The sequence below is a fragment of the Carlito syrichta genome, unplaced genomic scaffold, assembly GCF_000164805.1.
Source record: "Carlito syrichta isolate Samal-C Ts95f unplaced genomic scaffold, Tarsius_syrichta-2.0.1 Scaffold311944, whole genome shotgun sequence".
NCBI lineage: Eukaryota > Metazoa > Chordata > Mammalia > Primates > Tarsiidae > Carlito > Carlito syrichta.
In genome coordinates, this window is record NW_007256040.1 from 2,372 (window position 1) to 12,587 (window position 10,216).

Genomic DNA, 10,216 nt, shown 5'->3' on the forward strand with positions numbered 1-10,216 from the left:
AGTGGCTCTGCCCAAAACTCTCTTAACAGGGAATCTGAGCATTAAAAACTTCTTTCCCTCTGCTTTGGGACTGCCCTGTTGTGGTACTCCATCAAGAAAGGCTGCCAGTTGGGAAAGGACACCGGCATGCCAGCTAGTGCTTGTAAAACAAAGCAAAATAATGTTTATATACTACTCACATTTAGAATATTAGCTGCATTCGTTTTTTATTTCTTCATAGTAAAGTAGCACAAATGTAGCATATTCAAACAATACACTTGTATTATCTCACAGTTTCCATAGATCGGAAATCCCGGCACAGTTTAGCTATGTCCTATGCTCAAGGCCTTACAAGGCTGTAACCAAGGTATTGGCCAGGTTTCAGTCTCATCAGAGGCTTGATGGTGAAAACATCCACTTCCAAGCTTCTTAAATTCTTTGGCAGAATCAATCCTTGTGACTGTAGAACTTATGGTGGCTTTTTTCCCCCTAGGCCAGCAGAAAAGAGAGTCTCTGACCACAGCGGGGGCGTAGTCTCTCTCTTAAGGGATTTTAGTTGATTAAGTCAGGTCTACCCAGGAAAATCTCCCTTTGATTAACTCAAAATCAACTGATTTGGGACATTAGCTTCATTGCAAAATCTTTTACCTTTGCTGTATTCTATTGATTGAAACAAGTCAGAGATTCAGCCTTCATTCAAGGTAAGGAATTATAAAAAGTCATTACACATTATAATGCATATGCCTCACTGGCTTTGCCAGCAATTAGTGGAGTAACCGTAGTTAATTGGTTCAACTTCTCTAAGCCTCAGTATCTTCATATGTAAAATGAGGATGATAGTATTGATCTTATAGGACTGCTGTGACAATTAAATTGAGATAGTATGTAAAAAGCACTTAGCAGACTTTCTGGTTATTAATAATGTTTTCTCAAACTTTAAATTGGAGTGAGCTTGTTCTGTCCTCTGCCCCAACACTTTCTCATACTGCGCTATGCTTTTTTGTATTTTTCCCATTTAAGTTTGCTTTTACTATATATTTCATTTAATTTCACCTGGATACAAATGTTGGAAAGTTTACTATAATTTTCTCTAAGCTTACCTTCTTCTAGGGAATACTCCTGGCCACACTAAGAAGACTGCATTTTAGGGTGGAATATGTGATTTCAAACTTCTTGGCCCAAGAATATCTCAAAAACTGACATTTTTAAAAAATTAAGCACATATTTTAGTTAAGTCTTGGGCTTTTCCAGCTGCACAAATGTGTGATCAACATCTCTGTCAGACAGCCACTAAAATGGTGAGACTATTAGACAATAGCAAAACTTGAGGCAAAGGAATTATTTTGGATGGGAACAAAGTGATATGAAGAGAAGTTGCTTATAAAACATGTAGATTACTCATTCATTTTAGCATGAATGATTCTTTTACTGTAGCAACTAAAATGAATATTTGGCATTTTAACTATAACCATACTTTTAAACAGCTTTATTGTAGAACAATTGACATATAATAAATTTAACATATTTAAAGTGAAAAAATGGATACATCTTGATATATGTATACACCCATGAAACAGTTACTATAATCAAGATAATAAGCATATCTATCATCCCCCCAAATTTCCTCATGCCCCTTTAGAATTGTTCCCTCCTCCCCTTCCTCATTTCTTGCATCCCTAAGCAACCATTGAGTATTTCTTCATTAAATAGTTAACATTTTTTTTAGAACTTTAAATAAATGGAATCACACAATGTGTACTTCATTTTATCTGGTTTCATTTGATCAGAATAATACTTTTGATATGCATTCATGCTGTTTATATACTTTTATAATTCTCAGTAGTATTCTATGGTATGCCTATATCATAAGAGTATGCCTATTGAAAGACATGTGGATTGTTTCCCATTTTTGGTTATTACAAATAAAGTTACTTTGGACACTCAAGGATAAGTCTTTTTATAAACATGTTATTTTATTTTTTCTTTGGTAAATAGCTAGAAACAGAATGGCCATGTCATATTATAGGCATATGTTTAATTTTTTAAGAAACTACCAAATTCTTCCAAAGCAGTTGTACCACTTTACATGCCCACCAGAAATGTATGAGATTTTCAGTTACTCTATTTCTTGTCAGCAGTTAGTATTGAAAACGTCTTTAATTGTAGCCATTTTAATTGGTGTGAAGTGGTATCTCGCTATGGTTTTAATATGTTCTTCTCTGATGATTAATGATGTTAAGCATCTCTTTACATGCTCATTTGCACCCCTACAGCTTTTGGGTGAATTGCCTCTTTAAATTGGTTGCCTGTTCTTTTTTTTTTGAGTTGGAGTCTCACTCTGTCGCCCAGACTGGAGTGCAGTGGCCACTCCCGGCCACTGCAGCCTCGACCTACTGGGCTCCAGCGATCCCTCCGCCTCAGCCTTCCAAGTAGCCGGAATTACAGGCACGTGCTACCATGCCTGGCTGATTTTTTTTGATTTATTGTAGAGATGAGGTCTCGCCAAGTTGCCCAGGTGGGTCTCGAACACACGGGCTCAGGCAATCCACTCACCTCAGCCTCCCAAAGCGTGGGATTACAGGTTGAGTCACTGAACCCGGCTGGTTGTCTGTTCTTAATCGGAGTGTTTATTTTATTGGATTTGGAGAGTTGAGTATAAATTCATTATTAGATAGATGATTTGCAAATATTTTCTTCTAGTCTCTGGCTTCTCATTCCCTAAAAGAAGTGGCACATTTTTATGAAATACAATGTATCAATTTTCAAAGTGTGTGTGTGTGTGTGTGTGTGTGTGTGTGTGTGTGTGTGTATGGATTATGCTTTTGGTATCATCTCTAAGAAGTATTTTCCTGACCAAGTTACAAATAGTTTCTCCTGTTTTTTTCTAGAAATATCTTTGTTTAGGGTTTACATTTGTAAGTATGATCCAGTTTTAACTAATTTCTATATATAGTGTTAGTTACAGGTAGTTCATGTTTTTGAACATGATTATTCAATTGTTCTACCACCGTTTATTGAAAACACTATTGTTTCTCCCTTGAGTTTCCTCTGCATCTTCGTGAAAAATCAATTTACCATACATCTCTGGAATCTTTATTTTGTTTTGTTGATCTATTTGTCTATAGTGATGCCTATGACATACTATCTGGAAAACTATAACTTTTAAAGTCCAGTAATGTATGTCCTCAAACTTTGTTCTTCTCTTTCTAAGATATTTTGGCTATTCTAGATACTTTCCATTTCCATATGAATTACAGAATCAGCTTGTCATTTTTATCAAAAAAGCAAAAACTTCAGCTTAGATTTTGTCTGAGATTTATTTTAATTGAAATATCACAAGGGTACTTGCATAATGAACATTTGCATACCTAACCCTGAATTATGCCTCACATATTTAAAATAAAAAATTTAAAAAAAAGAAAGATCAATCTGGGCACAGTTGACATATTAACAATATTGAGTTATTTAATCCATGTACAATATATATCTCTTTATTTTTCCTTCAATTTACTTCAGCAATGCTTTATAGTTTTCACTGTATAATTTTTGTACTTGTTTTTCATATTCTACTTTTTTCTGCTATAAACGGTATTTATTTTGATTGCTAATCGTTCATTACTTGTATATAGAAATATAATTGATTTTTGTATGTTGATCTTATATGCTGCAACATTGATAAACTCTATTAATTCTAGAAGCTTTTTTGTTGATTCCACCATCTTTTCTAGAGAAGATGATGTTTTCAGCAAATAAAGACAGTTTTTTTTTTCCTTTCTAATATGGATGTCTTTTATTTATTTTCCTTGCCTCATTGCACTGGCTAGAATTTCCAGTACAATAATGAATAGAAGTAGTCAGTATAGGCGTTTTTGATATTAGGGGTAAATCTCTCAGTCTTTCAACCACCAAGTATAATGTTAGCTATAAGGTTTTCCTAGGTATCTTTATTAGACTGGAGGAGTTCTCTTCTATTTTTACCTTGTTGAATATTTTTTTCATCATGAAGGAGTGTTGGACTTTGTTACATGATTTTTCTGCATGTGTTTAGGTGATAATATGTTTTTTCTTGCTTAGTGTTTTAATATGGGGAATTAAATTCATTGATTTTTTAATGTTAAACTAGTTTTTATTTCTGTCATAAATCTCCCTTGGTTATGACATATTATCCTTTTTATGATATTGTTGGTTTGTATTTGCTAACATTTTGTTTAGAATATTTGCATCCATGTTCATTAGGAATATTAATTTGGAGGTTTTTAAATTGGTGATGTCTTTGGTTTTGTTTTGCTTTAGCTGTATTTCCCAACGTTTGACATGTTGTATTTTTTTTTAACTTCAGAATAACTTTATAATTTTACTTCTGAGCTCTTCTTCACCTCATTGGTTATGTAGACATGCGTTACTTAACTTCTAAATATTTGAGATTTTTCAGAAATCTTTTTGTTATTGATTTCTAATTTAATTCCATTGTGGTCAGAAAATATATTGTGCATTACTTGAATCTTTCAAAATTTATTGAGACATGTTTCATGACACAGAATGTGGTCTTTCTTGGCAAATGTTCCATGTGCACTTAAAAAGGTCATTACTAGACATTTGGTAGTGTTTTTTTAATTTCCTATACTGTAAATGTTTATACTTTCTACTTATTCTGTTAATTACTGAGAAAGGCTGTTCAAATATCCAACTTTAATTGTGGATTTTGTATTTTTCCTTGTAGTTCTATAACTTTTTGAATCATTATTGAATATTGCTTTGAATTATTACATTTTCTATATTAATTGACCAATTTATTATTATAAATTTACCTTCTCTTTCCCTGATAATATTCTTGGTTCTGAAAACCACATATTTCTGGATTTTTTTCATTCTCCATCTTGCTTCTCTTTAGAACTCTGTTCTAGTTACCATGGCCTCCCCTGTGACCAAGTCTCATTCAGTCTCCTAAATAGGGAGATTGAAAAAATTCTGCCTACGTTCTCCTCCCTGTGCTATGAACTGGAAACTCTTTCAAGGCAGTAAATGTGAATCATCAGGTTCACTTTGTTTGTTTTCCATCTCTCAGGGAATTACTGTTCTTCCTTGTCTGTTGTCCAATGTCTTAAGAATTGTTTTTTATTTGTTGTTTCATATTTTTGTTCAGTCTTTGGTTATTTCAGGTGGGAGACTATATCTAGTCCTTGTTGCTCTGTGGTGGGCAGGAGCAGAACTCTCACCACAATACTTTTAAACTCAGATGTTGAGTCTGGCACTATTCAAACATTATATATAGAAATTATTAGATAATCACCAGGAAAATAGCCAAGTACTTTCTTATTAATTTTTATTAGTAAAAACAACTTATTTCTAGTTACCCAAGACACAAGTCCTCAGAATATTTTATCTATTGCCTTTTCTTTGTTCTTCACAACTGTTCATCAAGTTCTATAAATTATACCCCAAGACATCTTCTCAGTCAACGTTTTTTTTCTGTCTCCACTTTTGTCTAGTTCAGGACTTTATCTCCTCTTACTTATACTACCACAATAGCTTCCTTATCAGTACACGTTTCCAATTTCTCCATGCTCTAAAACATTTTATATACTTATTCACCAGATCAATATTCCTAAAGCATAGCTCTGGTCTGGTCATTTCCTTCCTTATAAGCCCGAATATGGTACAAATCTCTTAACTTTGTATTCAAAGTATGTATTTTGGAATCTTGCTCCAAGTTATCATACTAGCTTTCTCTAAATAACTGTGGCTATTATTTATTTTATTCACCTTATTTGCCCTAGCAAAACTGGAGTAGTTTATATTTTTCTACTTTCATGTTTGTATGCTTCCATGTTTGTTTTTATTATGTTGTTTTGCCTATTTAAAATGCTCTATTGAAATACTACTTGTTCTTCAAATTCTAGACCCAATTTCATTTTCTCCATGGACCCTAAATCATTTTAGATGAAAAAAACTACATCTTCTTTTGTATACTCATGACTCTTTAGATGTTTCTTAAAACACTGACATCAGCTTTCTCAAAGTATAGCTGCTACTCAATTGTATGTACCTGTTATAGGCACCTGTTTGGTTAAGTGTTTATTGAAAGATGGAAAAAATAAACCTCTGTAATTTGGTGCTGCTCTTTCATTATTTCCAAATACAAAACGAAGTATAGGAATAACATTAGCTCTTAATTGGATTTTCCATCTTTCATGGAATTAGTCAGGTGGATTAACAGGGAAATAAAGAAAAGGATAAAGTATTCTGAATTTCATTTTGGACAATATTATTTTGTACGGTGATTCACAACATTCTGAAGTGTAGTTTAGATACAGGAGAAGACCAATACCCAAACGTTTGTTATGAAAGCATGTAAGAAGAAAAAAGACAATGAGATTCCAGAACAAAATTGTTTTTCTTTTTCTTTGTGTCATATTGAGGGTTTGGGGTGATTAAATAACTGGTGATACCTGTCACTAAATTGATTTGCAGTCACTTGCAAAAGAAGCATAGTACTTTGCCTTTAGTAAAGTTAAATAGATGTATGTCAATATAGTTCATTTTTGAAGCCAAAAGTATACCTACTCTTGGCATCTCTCAGAGAGCTCCTATCTCTGAAATTATGATTTTGGAAGTTCTAGAACAACATCTCCAAAATTTCCTCACAAATCTAACACAATGCTCCAGATTGTGATTTCTCCCTAATCATTATTGATGACCAATACCTTCCCCCTTAATCCCTATACTATCCTTAAAAAAATAAAAGACAGATAAGAATCGTGTTTGAATGAGCAAGTCTAAGCAGATTTGTGAAATTTTGATGGAAAAAGCACCAAATTCTGTACGTGATTAACGCCCTCTGAGGCATTAATTCTGTAAGTGAGGCATTCAGTAAGTGATTATGCCCTCTAAGAGGTGAGTGCAGACAATATTCCATATTTTCCAATTTATATAATTTACATCTAAGATACCGTAATACATAGAAAGAACTGCATTAATGGCTAATATTTACTTTTACCTTTAGAAAAGTACCTAAAGTTCAGCAAGTTCTCAGGAAAGGTTTTCATTGTAAACCTAGATCATCATATTTTGCAATAATGTAGTTACTGGAAGTTTAGAGCTTTGTTTCAGAGTAATTCCCCTTAATAATAAAAGAAAGAACACAAAATATTTCTTCCTACCTCTTTTTCCTTGCTTTTCAAAATCCAAAAATAAAATCATTGTTAAACTAAGCAAAAATGACCTCTACCACCCTCTACCTCAGTCTTATCTACTGAACAAAAACACTTTTAGGACAATTTTCTTCCTCAATATAAAAATGAAATTTTTATTTTAAAATGTACATAAATTAATCATCTTGATTGTCACTCTAAGTAACTGTTACTATTATTTTTATTGTATCTATGAAATAAGTCAACTTTGTTATAGATAAAAATATTAAATGTCAAGATATGACAAAATTCTTTACTAATTCCTTGACTTTGTAAATAAATTAAAATCTGTGACAGCATATAGTCATCTCACATTTGAAACCAATAAATTTCATAAACTAGCCAAGGATAATTGTACAATCTAAATAGATTTGAAAATTGGCAGCCAAATCATTTTGTTGAATATTTTAAATATTTGTTTATAGATTGACATATTACTAGATTTTCTGACCTTAAATAAAATGCCACAGGACAACAAGAATGTGCCACTTGTTATATAGATGTTTATGCTTCTGTCCAGCCATTAAGTAATCAGCACATTATACAGGTAGTGAGATTGAGATTCAGTTCTTAGTCTACTTGTTGTGACCTTAATCTGAATCACTTTTCAAATGATATGGTATTTGTAAAGCTGCTCTAAGTGACAGGTTGCGCTTGAGTTTGTTCTTTTGTTTAAAGCTTGATTAGATATGTTTTAAAATACATATGAATGTATTAAGAACTCTTAATGATAATATTTAAACAATACTCCCTTGTTTAGAGATTCATACCAGAAAAGTGTAGAGGTCTCAGTAGACTGCAAATTTATCAAAAAGGCTAATGCTATTATAGGCTACACTAAAATAAATTTAGAGAAAAGTTTAGAATACAGGATGTGATAATCTGGTTTTATTATGTAATGATCAGGTCTAGTAGAACTGTGTTCATTTCTTAGAAAGGGCTTAAGCGAATTAGAGAATCTTCAAAACAAAAAATGCTAATGATGATGCTAGAAACAATGGTATGTGATGAATATATAAGAGCAGTTGTCTTCAGTTTGTTTCTATATTCTCACACTAACTCCATAGGACATGTTTTAAATCAAGACATCTATACATTTCATATAAATCCTCTCCCTCTCCCCTCCTTACCTTACTACTGCTCTCCACTGGCTAGTCCCTTTTATTTGAAAGTCAGCATAGTCTAGAATAGCACTGGACTTTCATTCACAGTAAAACAAGAAAAAGAGATAAAATCATAAGTATTCAAAAAGAAAAAAACCTAAACTAGTTATTTATAGATAATATTCTTGTGCATGCAGAAACTCTATAAAAGAGTCTACATTTATATTGCTAAAATTAATATGAGGGGTTAATAAAGTTCTGGATATAAGATATTATTGAAATCAACTGTGTTCCTTTATTTCAAAAAAATTAGAAAATATAATATTAAAAAATCTATTAGTAGTTTTTTTTCTGCTTTGTTGAAGATCAGTTGGTTCCAAGCATTTAGGTGTATTTCTGAATTGTTCATTCTGTTTCATTGTTCCATGTGTCTGCCCTTGTGAAAGTACCATATTGTTTTGGTTACTATAGCCTTGGAGTGTAATTTGAAGTTGGGTAATATGATGCTTCCAGCTTTGTTCTTTTTGCTTAGGATTGCTTTGTCAATCCAAGCTCTTTTTTGGTTCCATAAAAATTTTTGAATTTTTTTTTCTAATTGTGTGAAAAACGATGTTGGTAGTTTGATAGAAATTGTGTTGATTTATAGATTACTTTAGATAGTATGGTCATTTTATTTTATTTCATTTTTATCATTATAAAGATGTGGGGTACAATTTAGGGTTACAATTTAGGGTATACAAATGATTATGTAGGCACCCTCATTGATGAGGTATGCCCCTCCCTCCCCTAGCAGTTTCCCTCAACTGCCAATCCTACCCCCTTTCCCTGACAGTTTCCCACTACTGCCAATCACTTTCCTATAGTATCAATTTTTAAAAATTTATTTATTTATTATAAAGATGTGGGGTAAAATTCAGGGTTAGGTATACAAACATTGACCATTCAGATACCATTGTTGATGAGGTACGTCCCTCCCCCTCCTAGCAGTCTTATAGTATTATAATTGTTCAAGATCTGCTTATGAGTGAGAACATATGGTACTGTGTTCTTTGTTTCTGTGATAGATCACTGAGTATGATCAACTCTAAATCCATCCAAGTTGCTGCAGTCCATATATATGTTTATCCTTCTTTATAGCTGCATAATATTCCATTGTGTATATTACCACATTTTTAACAATGTTGATTTCTCCAATCCATGAGCATGGGATGATTTTCCATTTGTTTGTGCCATCTGTGATGCCTTTCATCAGTGTTTTATAGTTTTCCAAGTAGAGTTCTTTCACCTCTTTGGTTAAATATATTCCTAGGCATTTTGTTTTTTGCAGCTGTTGTAAATGAGATCAAGTCCTTGATTTGATTCTCAGCTTAGTCATTATTGGTGTATAGCAGTGCTACTAATTTATATGTTGATTGTGTAATTTGAGACTTTACTGAATTCATTTATCCAGCAGACAAAAACATACACTGAGGAAAGAACACTCTATTCAACAAATGGTGCTGCAAAAAATGGATAGCCACATTCAGAAGAATGAAACTGGATCCCTATCTCTCATGATATGCAAGACTTAACTCAAAATGGATTAAGGACTTAAATGTAACACCAGAAACAATAAAAATCCTAGAAGAAAACCTAGAAAAACAAACGCTTCTGGACATAGGCTTAGGTAAAGAATCTATAGCTAAGATCCCCAAAACAGATATGAATTCTCTTCAGATTGAACACCAAATTTAATGTGATTTCTATAAAAATCCCAGCAGGAATATTGTATATATAAGCAAGTTGACCTTAAAATTTATACGGAATGAGCCGGGCTCGGTGGCTCAGCCTGTAATCCCTCGCTTGGGGAGGCTGAGGTGAGTGGATTGCCTGAGCCCGCGGGTTGGAGACCCGCCTGGGCAACTTGGCGAGACCACGTCTCTACAATAAATCAAAAATCAGCCG